General features: G+C 40.1%; 1 long non-coding RNA gene across 1 annotated transcript; it reads left to right on the top strand.

Annotated features, from left to right (window-relative positions):
• Window positions 1-372: 372 nt before the first annotated feature.
• LOC134221114 (uncharacterized) lies at window positions 373-1,156 on the top strand. Its single transcript, XR_009982214.1, has 3 exons — window positions 373-577; window positions 679-819; window positions 1,002-1,156. It is a non-coding gene; the product is annotated as an uncharacterized LOC134221114 (long non-coding RNA).
• The last annotated feature ends 19,044 nt before the right edge of the window (window positions 1,157-20,200 follow it).

Below are 20,200 nucleotides of genomic sequence, written 5' to 3'. Positions count from 1 at the left end.
TCAGCACGATAGAAAACAATGCGAACTTGCATTCTGAGGTGATAAACTGCAAAGAAACCCTCTGCTTGTCACTTTTATTTAAAAGAGGGGAAGTCGACGAAGAGAATTCTCTCTTGCGACATTCGCCCTTTTACCAGATAGAGCTTGAAATATTTAATAAAATCAATATTATTTCAGATTTACTATGTAAAATATGCAACAGTTTCCTCATTTTACTTTGTATAATCAATTATAAAATTCAATGGGATATAAATAATATCAGTTAAACAAATATTGGAAAATGAATAGTTTTCAAATATATCATATGTTTATGCAAATATAATTTTTGACCGCATAAAAAACACCCGCGACTATAGTCCTAACAGCAAAAACCAACCAGCCGGCAACAACAATCAAATTCAGTTGCTCTCTATCGGGTCCGTGGAAAGAAAACTGTTTCCTCGAGTCCTCGAGCATCTTTTTTACTAAAATTAAACAAACTTCAAATTAGTTTGCTAGTAAAACTAGGTGTAATCTTCATCCAGCCAGAAATCGATGTTGATTCGTACATCAGCAGATTGCAGCAAATTATTTCAAGGTAAGTCACATTAATAAATAAAAGTGCCAAGTAAAAACGATTGTGAATATTCTTGATATATACCTAAATGTTCTGAGAGTTTGTTTTCTTTTGCTTTTCAGCGAATAATTATTTCGTCGAATTCAGCAACTTCTCGTGCAACACCCAGCATCGCTCATATTTATCAGAAGTGCCTCCGAGTCCAATTATTCTGGTTACCAAGGCAGCTCAGAAATTGTAGAGGCATCCCAAGGAAAGAGGAGGTAAGTTTCATTCATCATACAAGAATATAAACAGTTAAAAGTGCCGACACTCGTTCCAGCCACCAAAAGAAGAGCCTAGCTCCGGAGATTCAATGACGAGAACGAAGATAGGCGCCGCTTTTGCTGGTTGAACCGTCTGAATCTGAGCGTGATCTTTACTTGTAATTTTTCTTTTCTTACAGATAAATAGAATATTTCTGCAAAATGATTGGAGGAAACGGCTGTATCAATATTCTTAGATGCGCGGCCCGACAAGTGGCCCGGAAGAGTTTGCCTTGGCAGTAGTTTTAAGAGTAAATCTCAGGCTTCAAATAATGAAATAAAACCACAAAACTAAGCCGATAATTCAATTCAACTTCAAAAGAAAATATGAAAAAACAGTAATGGGTCGGGAGGTTCTTTTTGGGGCAAAATGAAAGGTCAATTTCCGAATGAAAATATCCGCCTTTTTCACAGTGTGACCATTTGAATTTGACAGTTATAAAGTATCATTTTAAAAGTTCAAATTTTTAATTTCAGAGTGACGTGCCACTTTTGAACCATCGTTGACGCAACAGTTGGTGCACTTTTATTTTAAACATACGCAACTCTCTACGAAAAAGAACCAACGCAACTTTTCATTTTAACCAATGTTTTTTTTAATTTAATTAATGGTTTTTCTTTCTGTGTTGCAACTTTGAAGCCATTGCCGCTGCGCTGCACAGAATGCGGGTTCCCAAACATCTTTGCCACATCCTGAAGAACTACTTAAAGAGCAGAGTCCTGATGTACGACACGAACGAAAGGAAAAAGTCGATGTGTGTTACACTGTTACAGCGGGTGTTCCTCAGGGCTCCATACTCGGCACAACCCTCTGGAACGGGATGTATGATTGAGTCCTGACACTGCGGCTGCCCAGGAAAGTGAAAATCGTGGGTTTCGCGGACGACGCGTCGCGACGTGCCATTAACAGTGATGGGCGAGACAATCGAAGAAGTGGAGGCCTCTGTGACAGAGGAGATAGCTACGATCGAGAGCTGGGTGGAGTTAAGCTACAGAAAAGATAGCTCACCATAAAACGGAGGTGCTATTAGTCAGCAACTGCAAGGTGATCCAGCGGATGGAAATCGGAGGAGGACATGCGATTGCTTCGAAGCGATCACTGAAGCACCTGGGAGTGATGATCGATGACCGGCTAAATTCAACAGCCACGTTGACTACGCCTGTGAAAAGTCGGTGAAGGCAATGGACGCAATAGCGAGGATCATGCCAAACGTTGGCGACCCAAGAAGCAGCACGAGGCGTCTGCTAGTTAGTGTCTCGTTATCGATAGTGCGGTATGGGGCTCCTGCCTCGGGCAATGCACTGCAAACCAAGCGGAACCGGGAAAAGCTGTAAAGTGTGTTCCGGCTGATGGCCATATGCGTTGCAAGTGTTATCGCCGGGATGGTACCCATCTGCATCACTCTGGCAGAAGACAGTGCAATTGGTTGACCCGATGAAAAAGTAAATAGGGGTGGTATTGCAAAGCTGTGAATGTTTAGGCACAGAGAAACAGACGCCTCTAACTTCGAACAAAATGCTATCAAAACCATCGTCACGCAAACATTATCGCTCAATGCATAATGCACTGTGAGTGGTCGATTGGCAACCAGATGGCGGTAGTGTGTAAACGTCAAACACAAGCAAAATCGATTGACTACCTACAAAAATTGAATCCACCGTTGAAAAGGAGAACAATGAAACATACGTTGTGTAAATTACGCGTTCAGTGAGCCAACGGGCACAGCAGAAGCACCGTCACACCAACTCACCTGTCTGCGGGGGAAGATTGTACGATTTCAGGATGTTGCGCGTCGGAGGGTGGAGCCTGAGGTTTGGCCACATTCAGGATCCCGCCAACGGCACCGGACACTCACAAACCTCACAGTACAATACCACAAAGCTAACAGACAGGCACTTTACTATTGGCAATTTCACACCTTTTCATTAATAATTACTAACTTATAAGTTTTAGAAATTTAGAATACTATTTTATTTTAGAATAAGTTAGATTAAGTACATTTAATTTGCTTCTGGATGGGTTGAAGTTCTGGATAAAAGTTTGTCGATTTTTCTAGATTTTCATGCATGGCATACTTTGATGGTTGTTGAATTGGTTTCTATGACGACACGTGTATGCGGCAGACGTCGACGCCGTGGCTTCTTTTATCTCGGACGCCTATGACGTCACAGATGTTTCCGCTGCTGCAGTGTTGGCAACACGTTGAGTGAGACGTCTGTTTCTCTGTGGTTTCATATGTTCCACATAAGTTACTGCATGTGACCGGATTCAGTCACAATCAAGTTGCTGCAACCATTTTTGTCTGACTTGTGCTGCTCGGGCAAGAAATTAATGAATTCCAACCGCTTAAAAAAGTTGGACACTCGCTATGAATTCCATGATGGTTTCCCTAATCAATTTCATTCTGGTCTAGAGACATGAGTGAATACCCAAAACAAATTTTGCAGAGCCCATGCGTATACTGATTCGGTTCAAAGGGGGAGACTTCACCAACACGACTAGGATTGTCATCATTACTTAATAGAAACACTGTGATATCTACCAAGCTGATTTTATGTTTGAACGTTTGTTTATTTATTCCATTGCATTCCACTACTGTGGACTCCAGTAGTTCATCTGATTTTCACGCGAAAACGTTTTATGAATTCAAATAGCTTGAATTATTGGAACTCCATGCCCGCCTTTATGTCTCCAACTCCCTTCAATCTATACCTTTTCGCGATGACCAACAATTGATTGAGGCGCCTTTTTCGGTTTGCTGTCGAGAATTTCAAATGCCACCGGCAGTAAGCGGAAAAAGACAAATCAATCAAAATTATGCGGAAGAGAAATATGCTGCCGCCTGGCTGCCTCTGGCGAGTTTGGTGCGGCTATTGTTGATTTTTGTCAAAGGTGCCTTTCTGATATGAGTAAAGGTGTCGATTGGTTGCCGCATGTCGGCGGTATCTGTAATGGAAGAATTGGAAGAATTTGATCAAATTTACGTTCAAATGAGAAGGAGAAGCGTGGTTGATTGAAAGAGGTGAATCGGTTATTAACGTCCATGACTTTCATTCATCAGAAAAAAATAATTCCAATGGCAGCAATAATAAATCATAAACTCAACGATATTCCAGTCAAGAGTTGTAATTTGTACATACGTCTGGTTCTCCAGAAATGACGCATGCGGATCATTTATTGGTTAGTATGGATGATGTTAGCTTTTAATGATGCAGTAATAGACGAATGAAGTGAATAAAAAAGAAGCGATCAAACAACGCCAACAAAGCAAAAGATCCTGCTGCCGCTCTTACACTTTATTGTACTGTTTTTCTGTACCTTCATTCTTTTTCCTTTGCAAATAATTTCTAACGTCTATCTGCTATTCTTCTATCTTCTTCGAATGTTCTGTTTCTTTTTGTTTTATCTTTTCTATTTTATCGTTCTATATAGCCTTATCACACTTCAATTTATTATTTTAAATGCTTTCTGTAAATGTTTGTATTGCTTAACCTTCCTTGTAATTATTTTTGCGGTTTTCCATTTGTCGTTAAATTTATCACATAAATATGTCTCTTTCTGCTTGAGGTAGGTCTATAGACTCTCGAGCGGCACATGTCACAATATTTTGTATTCTCCGTACTCTGATGGTGACAGCGAGGATAGCAACGAAGGCACAGTGGGTAAGTATCTGCACAACGGCTGTCATTTGTCTGCCTACCCACGCAGGGTCTAATAGATCCCTATTCTACAACACAGAGGAGCTACGATTTCACTTCACCTGGCTAAACGTAGACGACGACGACGACGACGACGACGACGACGTACAACAGGTTGCCCTTCTAAGCGCAGACATCAGATTAGAAGGAAGGACGCTGTCGGTTATCGTTACGCCAGTCACGATGGCGCTCGGGTCTTAAGTTTTTAATGGAAAAAGTTTACCGTACAGAGCGCATCGGATAGCAACTAGGAATATCGTGCGGAATCGTTGCCTGATGGGTTAAATAGAATATCATTACCGATACTCTGGAATGGAAGCCTTCCGGAGCACGTGTCCTTGCTAATATATAGCTGCTGGCTCAATCCAATGAATTTGGAATCAATTAGTTCGACGTACAATAGAGACATGTGGTATAAACCTTTTGCTGACGAAATGGTGCTCCCGATTGGGTATTAGTCCTGGCTATTATTATACACTTAATATAGATCCGATTTGTCAATACTAAGCGTAGTGCTGAGATTTATGCGTTTGCGTTGTTCGCGGTGGCAATAATTTTGAACTAATTGTTCTGAAAGATTGGAACTAATGTCAGGAAGAAGGAGAATTTGCTCTGGATTTCGATATGACAATCTAATTTTCCAACTTTAAATTTTGCGAAAATGCAAAAAAAAATCCTGCCGATGTTTTTTTTCCTACGAAGGGATCGTTTTCATTTGTGAATCCATCCGACAAAGAAGATTTTAATCAAATTTTGATCATGAAACGTTTTGCTCAACCAAGGGTTTAATCACAGTTCAATAAAAATATCTTTCACTACAATGTTGATATGTATCAACATTGTACGAAACTGTGCCCAGTCAGAAACATGCATCTTGCTATAAAGTGCTGGGTTTCACGGACCCCTGCATCAAGAGCACAGTTACTATAATTTTCATTCGAATTAAACACGAACACGTCACATTTTCCGCCTGGCTTGGTTTTGTTGGCTCGAGCGAAACGGCAGGAGCTCGATGAGACCGACGTCCAGTGTTCAAATTGCAACAATGTTTATAATTAAATCCTTGCAAGTACCAACTCTCCGACTCCGACTGCACACCCACGCACGTTGTACACCCAGCGACAATCAATGATTCTCCTACGACACCACCGACCCCACCGGCTGTAATATGGCTCGGCGGCTGCTGCAAAATGTCAGCCTGGTGAACATTTTTGAGATGAACATCAAATAGGTAGGTATTATGGTATCACATAGTAACAGATGAAATAATAAATTATTACTACACAATTACAATAGTTCATTGTAATTGTGTAGTAATTTCCCATAACTTGATCCCTGAAGGAAGTGCTTTCAAATATCAGTCGATATCTATCTTTTGCAATATTTGGATCAAGCTAAAATTTTACTAAAACATTGATGGAAGCGAGACAAAACGTTTTTTTTACATTCCATATTTATCGTCGTTAAGATGGACATAATAAAACTAGTCCTAAAATTATATATGCTAGGATAAGAGCGTTTTGAAATTCTAGACCATTCTAGACATTTGAAAAGGGCGTAAGAACCAAAATTTATTCATCCTATATATGTGGACGAAGAATCAGAAGGAATAAATTTTGGCTGTTACGCCCTTTTCAAATGTTGGTATAGAAATAATAGATAAAAAGGTTGGAATAATAAAAGATTTCCACATTTGGATGAACATCTAACATTTTGGCGAGGCGAAACGCCCTAGCTGTATAAACCTATAAGGTACAACGCGCCTCCACGCACCATCCAGGTGTTCCGGACAGGTGGAAGATCCATATGGTTCGCTGGGTACCTAGTCTCCTTGTACCCGTCGGAACACTATCAAGCACCATTTTCAACGGGCTTTTGCTCGATATTCTGACTACGTCTCTATCCCACCATGGACGCTCGTTATTTGATTAGTAAATGCACATAATAAGTCAGGCGTCACAAGTAGGATCAAAATCCTAAAGCAAAGAAATCTATTATTACCTCGCCTTCGGGTTTTTTACGTCGGATCGTTGCCGTGAACCATTTTCACCGGATTACTCTCCGATATTCTGGCTACGTGCCCGGCCCACCGCAGTCGTCCGATTTTTTTTCTGTGTGAACGGTGGATAGTACCCCCAACAGCTGCTGCAACTCATGGTTCATTCACCTCCTCCGCGTACCGTCCGCCATCTGCACTCCACCGTAGATGGCACGTAACACTTTCCTTTCGAAAACTCCCAGTGCGCGTTGGTCCTTCACGAGCATTCTCCAGGTCTCGTGTCCGTAGAGAACTACCGGTCTAATGAGCGTTTTGTAGATAGTCGATTTGGCAAGGTGGCGTACTATATTCGATCGGAGCGTCTTGCGGAGTTCGAAGTACGTACGATTTCCGAATTTCTCTATTGGTATCATTTACGGCAGTCACCACCTTAGTAACATTTTAAGTTTTATAACGCTCTTGAAGACCATAATTTACACTTCAAGAGTGTGATAGACCAGATTGTTACTAGGGCAGTGAGCCCACGTACACAAATTATTCTACCACCTCGATTTCGTCGCAACCGATGCAAACTCGGGGTGGGTGGCTCACATTGTCTTCTCTTGAACCTCTTCCTATCATGTACTTCATCTTCGATGTTGATGACAAGTACAAACCGGTTCACCCTTCAGTTTAATGTATGCCTCCTCTATCTTCTCAATCTTACGTGCCAAATGGCGAAACCAAATAACTGGACGGACTTCGTGAAAATCGTACCAATCGTGTCGATCCCTGACGGTGTTGCAGCAATCTCACCCATGCTGCATTCTTCTCTTCCACTAACTCCTCACATTCGCCGTCATACCAGTCGTTTCTCTGATCCGGGGGCACCGTGCCAAGTGCAGCGGTTGCGGTGCTTCCAATGGCGGATCGAATATCTCTCCAGCCATCTTCAAGAGACGCTAGCGCCTTGCTGCTCTGCCGTTGGAAGTGCCACTTTCAGCTGCTGGAATCTATGACAAAAGGTCGAGAGACAAAAGGTCGACAGACAAAAGGTCGAAGGACAAAAGGTCGAATGGACAAAAGGTCGAAGGGACAAAAGGTCGACGGGACAAAAGGTCGAATGGACAAAAGGTCGACGGGACAAAATGTCGAAAGAACAAAAAGTCGAAGGGACAATTGGTTAAAATTGAAAAGCCATAGTATTGAGAACAAAACAAATGAAATCTATGATGTGAGTACCGTCATCGGGGGTGACACTTGGCCAAATAAGGGTCAGGTTGGCCCATGTTTTCAACAAATTCAGCACAAGGAAAATGTAATATAAGACCCTTTTCAAGCGATTCAGATAGTCGACCTACAGACTCTAATTTCTACACAAAACTCTACCACTAATATGCAATATGCATAAGCACATTCATTCATTTATTTAGCTTACATCTAAACAGAAACTGAAGAAACTGAATCAACAATTTGACGCCACAATACACGAGTTAATAATTCGAGAACACGGAGGTCTGTTGAAAAAAATAAACGTCTCACTACCTTCACTGTACACAACCAACTGATTTATTATCCTTAACTTAACTACATTACAAGTATGCTAAGTCTGCACTGGCTCGGTAGGTACAGGTTTGATGATAGCCCTCGATATCGTTCGCCTGGTTCTGCTGATGCGCCTCGATGTTGCCAACTCCAAAATGCTGACACCGATGGGAACGTCGATGGAAATTCACAAAGTCCGGTCGGCAGCGACGTTAATTTACGGTTCGATACCGCATCTCTCCAGCCTCGAATGCGCCCCACGCTCGCCAAGTCGTTTTACACTTGGTTTACCCACCTCGCTCGCTGTGCTCCATGCCGTCTCGTATCTGCCGCATCGGAAGCGAACACCATCCTTGCAGGGTAGTTGTTCGGAATTCTTGTAACATGCCCTGCCCATCGTACCCTTCCGGCTTTAGCTACCTTCTGGATACTGGGTTCGCCGTAGAGTTGGGCTAGCTAATGGTTCATTCTTCGCCGCCACACATTGTCTTTTTGTACACCGCCAAAGGTGATCCTAAGCACCCGTCTATCGAATACTCCGAGTGTTTGCATATGCTCAATCATGATTATATCCTGAAACACTAATGCAGGATCGTTCATGCTGTGTACCATGAGAGAGATTTTTTCGCTAATGTTGTACAAAATACAACATCACCCATGTTTGAGTGTTAATTAAAATGATTCGTACGGTTGAATCACCGAATAATGTGCATCATGTAAACTGTTATGTACGGCTTAAGGCCAGTCTTTGTGTACATGATTCAGTGTTTATTTCTTATTTAAAACCAATAATAACGTCACGTTGAATTAAAACCAATAATATTCCCATCTAATACATGATGATGAGTGGAAAATGAATTTGACACACATTTATACAAGAGACTTCTGATTCTCCATGATCGACATCGAAATGTAATGTATAGGAAGTATAGGAATGTATAGTATAGGAAGTCGCGTTGGTGAAATAATTAATTACACGACACTGAATCAAAGATACCAAAACCAACGTATTTCACTCAAGCATGCACTCGAAGCGACACGTGTTACAAGAGCACGATCTAACAAGTTTTAATTTTTCAGTTCTTGTCCCGAGAACTAATCAAAATCATACAATGCTTGCCCTGGCTGTTGAATATTCACCGTAAATTGGTTAAAGAACTGCCCATGAAATAAAGAAGGAGAAATCTCTGGGAAATGTAACAAGCTAATTTTTTTTTCAGAAATTTTTTTTCAAACTTGTTGTATATTTAGCATTTTTCATGTATACAGAATTATAGATTTTTAAATTTTGTCCATTCGACTTTTTGTCCCTTCGACCTTTTGTCCCGTCGACGTTTTGTCCCCTCGACCTTTTGTCCCGTCGACCTTTTGTCCCGTCGACCTTTTGTCCTTTCGACCTTTTGTCCCTTCGACCTTTTGTCCCATCGACCTTTTGTCTCTTCGACCTTTTGTCCGTCGACCTTTTGTCCTTCGATCTTTTGTCTTTCGACATTCTGTCCCAAAGCCTGTTGAACCCCGTCGAGAGTTTTGAGCGCAGGCATACTGCAACGAGGTAGTGGTCGGATTGAATATTCGCACTGCGGTAAGTGCGGACGTTCGTGATGTCGGAGAGAATTTACCTTCGATTATAACGTGGTCGATTTGTTATTCCGTTTCTTGGTTAGGTGATCTCCATGTGGCCTTGTGGATATGTTTGCTTCGGACTACCATTCCGCGGGAGGCAGCGAAGTTTATGCATCGTTGGCCGTTGTCATTCGATACGGTGTGCAGACTATCCGGTCTGATGACCGGTCTATACACTTCCTTCCTTCTTACCTGTGCGTTAATGTCGCCGATGACGATTTAGACGTCCCGCAGTGGGTATCCTTCGTATGTCTGCTCCAGCGGTGCGTAGAACGCTTCTTTCTCGTCGTCGGGTCTCCCTCGTGTAGGCAGTGCACGTTGATGATGCTATAGTCGAAGAAACGGCCACACATTGACGCATCTTACCCAGCACTATGAAGCCGGTTCCCAGCTCGTTGGTGGTGCAACAGCTTTGGTTGAAGGTAGCCGCTCGATGCCCGCTTTTCTATACTTTCTGTCCTGTGCAGCAGACTTCCTGCAGCGCTACGACCTCGAAGTTGTGGGGATGTAATTCATCGTAGATTATCCTGTCGCAACCTGCGAAGCCTAGCGACTTGCAGTTCTATGTGCCAAGCTTCCAATCGTGATCCTTTATTCGTCGCCTAGGTCGTTGCCATTTGTATCGAGTCGTATTATCTTCTATGTCGTTCGTAATGGTTGTATTAAAGGCGGCTTATAGGACCTGCGCAAACCTCTTGTCTCGTCGGAGGGCCGTCGAAAAATTGGGGGTACCTCAATTGATATAAAAGTTCGAAGGATGATAAAGGTTGAGAGCTGCTGTCTTAGAATAATATTTTTTTCAATGTTCTTTTAATGCTTAACCCTGCTTAGCTTTAGCTTAGCCTAACTGTACCTGTACCGGGGCCCTCCTTAGCCGTGCGGTAAGACGCGCGGCTACAAAGCAAGACCATGCTGAGGGTGACTGGGTTCGATTCCCGGTGCCGGTCTAGACAATTTTCGGATTGGAAATTGTCTCGACTTCCCTGGGTATCATCGTGTTAGCCTCATGATATACGAATGCAAAAATGGTAAATTGGCTCAGAAACCTCGCAGTTAATAACTGTGGAAGTGCTTAATGAACACTAAGCTGCGAGGCGGCACTACAATCCAAGTAAATAGAGGATGACATTTACTACCTTTGTCATCTGGATGAGATTTACCACTTCCACTTGCCATCTCCTGATTGGCGAGCTTACGCCTTTGCTCGCAAAGCTAACTGGAGACCCTAGTACGAAATAGCAAAACAACATTTCCACACTGATGCCTCCACTGCACTGACAGTAAAGCTGCTAATATGACGTCCCCTAACCCCCAATCCCAAGTTGTGCAGAAGGTGAAGGTAGCGATAAGATAGATCCTCTAAGGCTGTGAACCATTCCAGCGATTCGTTTAACTTTTACTTAAAATTTGACAGTTCGATGGTTATTTTCCCATCGTGGTTAAAATTTTACTCCGAAGCTGACCCATTTGAGTTTTGACAGATTGATAGTTATTTGGAACAAAATGGATTTGGCGCTAATTTTCTCGCGAACAAAGTTTAACTGCCGAATTGTCAAATCTAACCATGCGCCGGAGCAGGGTTATTTTTAACCACGGAGAAATAACCATCGAACTGTCAAATTTTAACTAAAAGTTAAACGAATCGCTGGAATGGTTCACAGCCTAAATGTCCTAGCAAGCTCAACCCTGTATCCACCGATGAACGGTAGAGAAAAAGTTATGTAGATATCCTGGAGTGGATGAGAGGTGATCAAAAACTCTATGGTCTCGGATAAGACGGCAACCAGGGTTGGTCATTTCTCACACTTCGTCTTCAAATGTGTAGAGATTTTATAAATAAAGAGAAGTGTATTGATTCACACTCGAGAGCGTTCACACGTACGTGTGATTGAAGCCGAGAGAAACATTATCGATAAAGAGTGAGCATATCAAAAACAGTCAATTTTGCACAAACTGAGCGGTAATTCATACCATTTTGGTCGCTTGAAATTTATGGAAATAGATTTTAAAATTAGAAGTTGTTTTTCCACTTACCCTAGTGGGATGGGGTAAGTGGAAAACCCATGTTGCCTTGACCTTCAATAGTGATGAGTAGTAACCAATACGATAATTGCTCTGAGTATCTTTTGTGGAATAATTTCATTACCTTAACGGAATAGATCCTCAAGGAATTCTCGTAATAGCTAGGGGAGGGCTGGTTTTGCCTTCTCGGACACTAAGTGTACGTAAAGTCTATATGTTCGCCCCAAAAATGAACATTTTAAAGGAAAAATGGGACTTACAGGGTTATAAACTAATCAACTTAGTTTAACGAATTGAGATGATGTCTGTATGTGCGTATTTGTATGTATGTATGTTCGCAAAGCACATACAAAATTATCAGCTATTCTTAAGCACTTGTCCTTAACCGATTTGTTCACAAAAAAAATTGCATTCAACGGCGAAACTTGTTAGGAATAAAAATTAATGTGTATTATACAATATATTTACCTATCAGTGCTATTTTGAACTTTCTTATATATTTTGTCTTATGGAAAACATATGAAAGGCATTAGTACCGATAGGTGGATTATTCAGGCATTTTCTCATTTAAATAAGTCCAATCACCACTGGAATCACAATGATAACAAAGAAGGAACATATTAAGATTCACAGCTATCGAAATAAACTCTGGGAGAAAGAAAAAAATTGCGTTATTAGAACATTATCCACTTTCCCCACAGTGTTTGATACCTGGGGTAAGTGTAAAATCTTTGAATTATTTGCTTTCTTGGTACAAACCACTACCAATTGAATGGGATTAGTTTATTTGTATTGTAATGGTCACCTGTGATATAAATTCACTTGAAAAAAGAACAATTGGTGCAAATAAGAATTGATTTTATGAATGCAAATATTAATTTTCATGAAACCTAAAATTACAGTTCAAGCGTTAACCGTGTAAGTGTATGTGTTATACAAATTTCAACATAGTATTAGTGTGAGCATCAAAGTATAACATTGCATGATGCTATGATGTGGTAAAAACTGTAAAATATGTACAATTCCAATTTTTCGAGTCGATTTTTACACTTACCCCCTTTTTCCACTTCCCCCAGTGTACCTTATAAAAATGAAATGGTCTGTGTTCGTATCCGCATAACTCGAAAACGGCTGGATGGATTTTTTTCATTTCTTCAGCAGAAACATTCATTATAGTTTCCGACGGGTTTATATGATAATTTCTAATGGAGACATTACGAGTAAAGTTGAGCAAACCATGAATAACTAAAATTGTGATTCCTATGCGAACATTACATGGGCAGTTCGGAATGCATTCTCGCCTACTATGCAGGACAACGTGTGCCGGGTCGACTAGTTGTGTATAAAAAGGTCTTTGTTTAGGCGCTCACAACAGCGTATTTACATGGAAGATTTAGAATACACCCGATTCTTTTTTACACGGGGGATGCGTTCCGTGTAAAAAAAAGTTTTCAGTTCAAAATTTGAAAATCCGTGTAAAAAAAGTTTTATGATTTCTCGACGAATCATGCAAAATGGAGCAACTTTGCAAAAAAATTGTATGGGATTTTTTTTTACACGGCCGTGTAAAAAAAATCCGTGTAAAAACAGAATCGGGTGTATAGCCTAAATGTATGCATTTTGATAAACAGTAAATTTCCATTTTCCTGTACTCTTTACCCTTGTGGACTTGTGCGACGAAGAGTGGGTGCTACGCACGCTCCTTCATACAAAGATAAAGTGTATTTCTGCACAATACACTCGGATAACAGATCGAGAAAAGAGAAGTTTTTACACCTTCTCTTGAATACTCCAACCCCACCAACCCTGACGGCAACTGCACTGCCGTTATCTGAAAAAGTGACGTATGCGCCATTTTACAACATGACATGTTTTCCATTTTTTTTAAGAGTACGATAAATATTACTCGTTAACATTATTTTTGGAAAATGGCGTATACGTCACTTTGCCAGATTACGGCAGTGCATTCGTAAGACATAGAAAGGCGAGATGATTTTCGTTCTAAAGCGGGATAATGCGCAGAAAAAGTAAGTTGAAAATTAAAGTAGTAATGCGCTAACCGATTTTCATAACCTCGTACTTTTCTCAAAGGGGATTAGTATTATATCACGTGCAGGGTTTGAATCCAAAAGAGAATGAAAAAGTCTCTCACTTATCGTCTCTGTATACATATACGATATGTAGCATACCGCGAGAGGCTTTTTTCGCAAGCTGTCTGAACAGTTGTTGCCTTTCTTGTTGTTCGTTATCTATTGAGAGCGATTTCTGCAAATCCTGATCACGTGGCAATATTAGATAAGGAATATATGGCTTTCAATATCGGTAATTATTTCTAGTTTATATATTTCATGCATCCACTTCTTTTTTTGTTACGCTAGAACTTGATTGCATTTGGATACTGAAAAAAATTGACCATAATAGCGAAAAATAACGAAAAAGTACAAACGTTTTCAAAGCTCATGGACGCGGGGAGGGTCTAGCGGGGTAGTACTAAGGTGAAAAACCCTGATTAATCCACCTAGCGGTGATGGTGCCTTTCTCGTGCATTATAAAAATAGCGTCGAATGCAACTTGTTGCGAGTAAATCGGTTAAGGATAAGTACCTGAAAAATGGGTGATATTTTTTACTCATTTTTTAATAAAAAACCCAGATTAATCCACCTAGCGGTGATGGTGCCTTTCTCGTGCATTATAAAAATAGTATTTTGGCCATTACTTTTGAGGAAACAATGGTAGAGTACCCTGCGTCGTGTGCAAATTGTTGCGAGTAAATCGGTTAAGGATAAGTGAACATATGGGTAACTCGGGCTCAAAAAGCTGTACCCAAGTACAGATTCAAAGGTGGTATAGAGAACATCGTAACGTCAAAGGCATTATACCAGTTCACATTCGAAACACGGAAAAAAATATAGTAAACACAACCAAACCTTACACGGTTAGATGACTTTGCCCATTAATGGGTACTGTTTTTTGTTGATATTATTTCCACCGTGAAAAAGTCACTCATTTTGAACTTGAGGAACGTACACATCTTAGTTGCTACACCGTGATTGACCAGAACAATGGTAATAGACTAGACTTTCAATGGTCAATTATGACGCCGGCCACGTCCTTAAGGTAATCGGGGATGGGGAGGAATGTTGATGCAGAATCGAATTGCCGATGTGATAGGAAAGAAATGATTATATATTCTTATTGATATGCAGGAAACGTGCTTTTCCGTTCATTTTCAATTCTTAAAGGAATAGTTAGACGGTATGGTATGGGACTCCATTTTCAGTTCTAACGATTGCAAGAACTTGAGAAGTATATAGAAAGATGCAAAGTGGGAAGATAATGGAACGGGCCTGGGATTGAACCCACGACCTCCTGCGTATGAGAAAAATGCGGTAGCCATATGACCACCAAGCACGTTTCATTATTCCCACCGTGAAAAATCCAACAAACAATTAAAGCTGAATAAGCTAGTTTTTTAGCTGAAGAAAACTATTTTTGGCTATATAAGCGCTTCACTCACCTTCAATGTTTGTTGGGAAGTCACCCATTCTACTTTGAAAATTTTGGTTGATTTAGTGTGATCATTACAAAATTAGGTTTGAAACAACAATTAATGTGAGTTAAATTTTGTCAGTAAATTTGCATTATTATTCAGAAGCATAATCAGAACATACATACGATATCCAATTTTTTTTGCCAAAACGTAATTTCAAAGATAAATTTCAAATACAATGAGAAGCAGCAAGCTATACGATGTCGAATCCTTCCCTTCCAATGAGCTTGACAGAGAAAGATAATCACGTCAGACGTCAACTGAAAGCAGTTGTTTTGTTTTGATGCAGTGATGTTAAACGTTTAGGAATTAATTAAATTAAGTTACGATAATTGAAAAAATATGTTTTTGAAGTGAAATACACATGTGCACATGTTTTAAATATTGGATATTTCAAGCGACAAGCGACCAGTGTCGGCAACCGACCGACCACCTTCCCCTTCACATTTTGGACACCCTCATTTTAGTCTGTTCAAAGATGAATTTTCAATTTACACAGGTCATTTAAGCTAAAGCAAAGTATTATATTTTGATTGGGATGCTTGAAAGAGAGAGAATTTTGATTGAATTGAGATTTTCAACGATATATGGTTTGAAGCGTAACGCATAATAACGCTTGTCTTTTTGAACAAATGATTTCATTTAAATTTCATCTAAATATCGTTATTTTCGCACAGGAAACTAGTCAAACATATGCGCAGCAATCTATTCTTCATGAAGACAATGCGGGATTAGCAGCGGCATTGATTTTAGTTCAGAAATCAAGAAAATGTCGCCGGAAGGGTCCAAAATATGTAGAGGTTGAAATCAAGTTGATTATCCTATTTTGCTTAATGGAAGCCTAATTTTGTAAAATTAATCCTGTGTGATACCACCAACGGGGGTGTCATTGGGCCAAAATTGGGCATACATGTGCTCCATGTATGTGACATTGGGCCAAGTACAATAAAGTTCAGCGGTGACGATGCAACGATTCAATCGTTCATTAAAAATAATTGCCTACATTACGGCTCTTATCAACTATGTATGGCAAATCAATCTATGTTGGCCCAATCTCACCCCTTTTCAGCGTGCATTGCTCGTTGCCAAGAAAAACCAGAACCGCTATATAAATATTCATAAAATTCGATAAAATAACAACAGATTATCGTAACATGATAACCAGGTATCCATCGATCTTAAAACTAGTTATGTAATAGATTTGTGGGGCATTACTGACACTATTTTAATACGGTTTCATTCGATCAATAATTTTACATTCAAATTCCAAGCATTATGGTACGAGCACAATTAGTTCTTGGAATTTATTTTGTGATTTCCTAGACGTGAATTTTCATATAATTTCGAACCGTTCGAAGCTTTCATCAAAATTCCTAACAGTTTCTGAGATATAAGGAGTTGAAACATTTTTCGTTTTTGGCCCAATCTTACCCCCTAGGCCCAATGTCACCCCGAACGACGGTACCTTAAAATGAATGAGATTGATATGGTAGTATATTTGAATATTTGCTTCATTGAGAAAACAAAGTGACACGACTGCGTACCGCATACAAAGTGATTTGACTCAATTTTGACGTAAACTACGTCTAAGGGGAAGACTCGGATACAGGGTGTAAAATGAAAATTTCAAAATTGGGAACCGTCACGAAATTATGTAAGATTTGTAACAATAATAGGTCCTTTATCTTTCAATGGATTTTAAAGATTTATATATCAATCGATTCATTAACTTTCCACCAATTTTCCAGTACTATTGAAACTTTTGAGTATCAACGCTAAACTATTGAAAAATTCAGTTCTTTCATGCATCATGCATCCCCTATGCAGCGCGTTCCAATCCTTGGTAATTGCCTACTTTAAGGGTATTAATAATTGTTGAACTGGGGTGGGGTGTATGAATGAGGAAGCCCAGCTACTAGACAGCGGGGTTTCTACTCCTCCGGAGTAGGAGATGCTGCTAAAGCTGGATAGTAGTGTCGGTTAGATAGTTCCTTCTCTTCTATGTAGAGCGGACTAATTGGTTCTGTATACTATATTTGGTTTTGCGTAGTTTACGTCGAGCGATCGTGTCTTGTATTCAACCCAAACATTTTTGGGTTAATTTATTTGTCCGTGCAGGACCTAACTTTTTATACCACTTTTGAGTTCCGTGTCGCTTTTCTCATGTGACAGAACGATGTTCCCCAAACCAGTTATACAACTTTTGCGGGAAGCAAAGGGGGCCAACCTTTTGCTTCGGTTTCTCTTCTGCGTTACACTTATGTTATGTGATAAGTGCCTGAAAATGAGTGACATTTGTTACTCATTTTTCTATAAAAAGTGGTATTTTGGCCATAACTTCCGAGCCCATGGTCCGATCTGACCAATTTTCAATAGGAAACAATGGTAGAGTATCCTGCGTTGAATGCAACTTGTTGTGAGCAAATCGGTTGAAGATAAGTGCCTGAAAAATGAGTGACATTTTTTTACTCATTTTTTCTATAAAAAAAAGTGGTATTTTGGCCATAACTTCCGAGCCCATAGTCCGATCTGATCAATTTTCAATAGGAAACAATGGTAGAATATCCTGCGTCGAATGCAACTTGTTGCAAGTAAATTGGTTAAGGATAAGTACCTGAAAAATGAGTGACATTTTTTTTGGGTGGGTGCGCACAGACACACACACATACACACACACACAGACATCACCTCAATTCGTCGAACTGAGTCAATCGGTATATAACACTATGGGTCTCCCGGCCTTCTATAAAAAGTTTGTTTTTGGTGCGATCATATAGCCTTTACGTATATTTAGTATACGAGAAAGGCAAAAAATATTTTGGCCATAACTTCCGATCCCATAGTCCGATCTGACCAATTTTCAATAGGAAATAATGGGACACGATTCTGCGTCGAATGCATTTTGTTGCGAGCAAATCGGTTGAGGATAAGTGACCGAAAAATTAGTGACACTTTTTACGCGATTATTCCGTAAAAAAAGTATTTTGGCCATAACTTCCGATCCCATAGTCCGGTCTGGCCATTTTTCAATAGGAAACAATGAGACACTTTTCTGCGTCGAATGCAACTTGTTGCGAGTAAATCGGTTGAGGATAAGTGCCCGAAAAATGAGTGACACTTTTTTACGCGATTATTCCGTAAAAAAAGTATTTTGGCCATAACTTCCGATCCCATAGTCCGATCTAACCAATTTTCAATAGGAGATAATGGGACACGATTCTGCGTCGAATGCAACTTGTTGCGACCAACTTGAGAATAAGTGCCCGAAAATGAGTGACCCTTTTTTGCGCAATTATTCAGTAAAAAAAAAGTATTTTGGCCATATCGTCCGATCCCATAGTCCGATCTGACCAATTTTCAATAGGAAACAATGAGACACTTTTATGCGTCGAATGCAACTTGTTGCGAGTAAATCTGTTAAGGATAAGTGCCCGAAAAATGAGTGACACTTTTTCACGCGATTATTCCGTAAAAAAAGTATTTTGGCCATAACTTTCGATCCCATAGTCCTTTCTGGCCAATTTTCAATTGGAAACAATGAGAAACTTTTCTGTGTCGAATGCAACTTGTTGCGAGTAAATCGGTTGAGGATAAGTGCCCGAAAAATGAGTGACACTTTTTTTACGCGATTATTCCGTAAAAAAGTATTTTGGCCATCATAACATCCGATCCCACAGTTCGATTTGGCCAATTTTCGATAGGAGACAATGAGATAAATGTCTGCGTCGAATGTAACTTGTTGCGAGCAGGTTGAGGATAAGTGCCCGAAAAATGAGTGACACTTTTTTACACGATTTTTCCGGCAAAAAAGTATTTTGGCCATAACTTCCGATTCCATAGTCCGATCTAACCAATTTTTAATAGGAGATAATGGGACACGATTCTGCGTCGAATGCAACTTGTTACGACCAACTTGAGAATAAGTGCCCGAAAAATGAGTGACACTTTTTTGCGCAATTATTCAGTAAAAAAAGGTATTTTGGCCATAACTTCCGATCCCATAGTCCGATCTGACCAATTTTCAATAGGAAACAATGAGACACTTTTATGCGTCGAATGCAACTTGTTGCGAGTAAATCTGTTAAGGATAAGTGCCCGAAAAATGAGTGACACTTTTTCACGCGATTATTCCGTAAAAAAAGTATTTTGGCCTTAACTTCCGATCCTATAGTCCGATCTGGCCAATTTTCAATAGGAAACAATGGGACATCATTCTGCGTTGAATACAACTTATTGCGAGCAAATCGGTTAAGGATAAATGAGTGACATTTTTTAATCAATTTTTCTATAAAAGAGGGGTATTTTGGCCATAACTTCCGATCCCATAGTCCGATCTGACCAATTTTCAATAGGAAACAATGGTAGAGTATCCTGCGTCGAATGCAACTTGTTGCGAGTAAATCGGTTAAGGATAAGTACCTAAAAAATGAGTGACATTTTTTTTTGGGTTGGTGCGCACAGACACACACACACACACACACACACACACACACACACACACACACACACACACACACACACACACACACACACACACACACACACACACACACACACACACACACACACACACACACACAGTATACGAGAAAGGCAAAAAGTGGTATTTTGGCCATAACTTCCGATCCCATAGTCCGATCTGACCAATTTTCAATAGGAAACAATGGTAGAGTATCCTGCGTCGAGTGCAACATGTTGCGAGTAAATCGGTTAAGGATAAGTGCCTGAAAAATTAGTGACATTTTTTACTCATTTTTTTAATAAAAAAAAGTGATATTTTGGCCATAACTTCCGAGCCCATAGTCCGATCTGACCAATTTTCAATAGGAAACAATGGTAGAGTATCCTGCGTCGAATGCAACTTGTTGCGAGTAAATCGGTTAAGGATAAGTACCTGAAAAATGAGTGACATTTTTGTTTGG

This window comes from Armigeres subalbatus, chromosome 3 (assembly GCF_024139115.2).
Source record: "Armigeres subalbatus isolate Guangzhou_Male chromosome 3, GZ_Asu_2, whole genome shotgun sequence".
NCBI classification, from domain to species: Eukaryota; Metazoa; Arthropoda; class Insecta; order Diptera; family Culicidae; genus Armigeres; species Armigeres subalbatus.
This window is presented reverse-complemented; position numbering and strand designations above follow the sequence as displayed.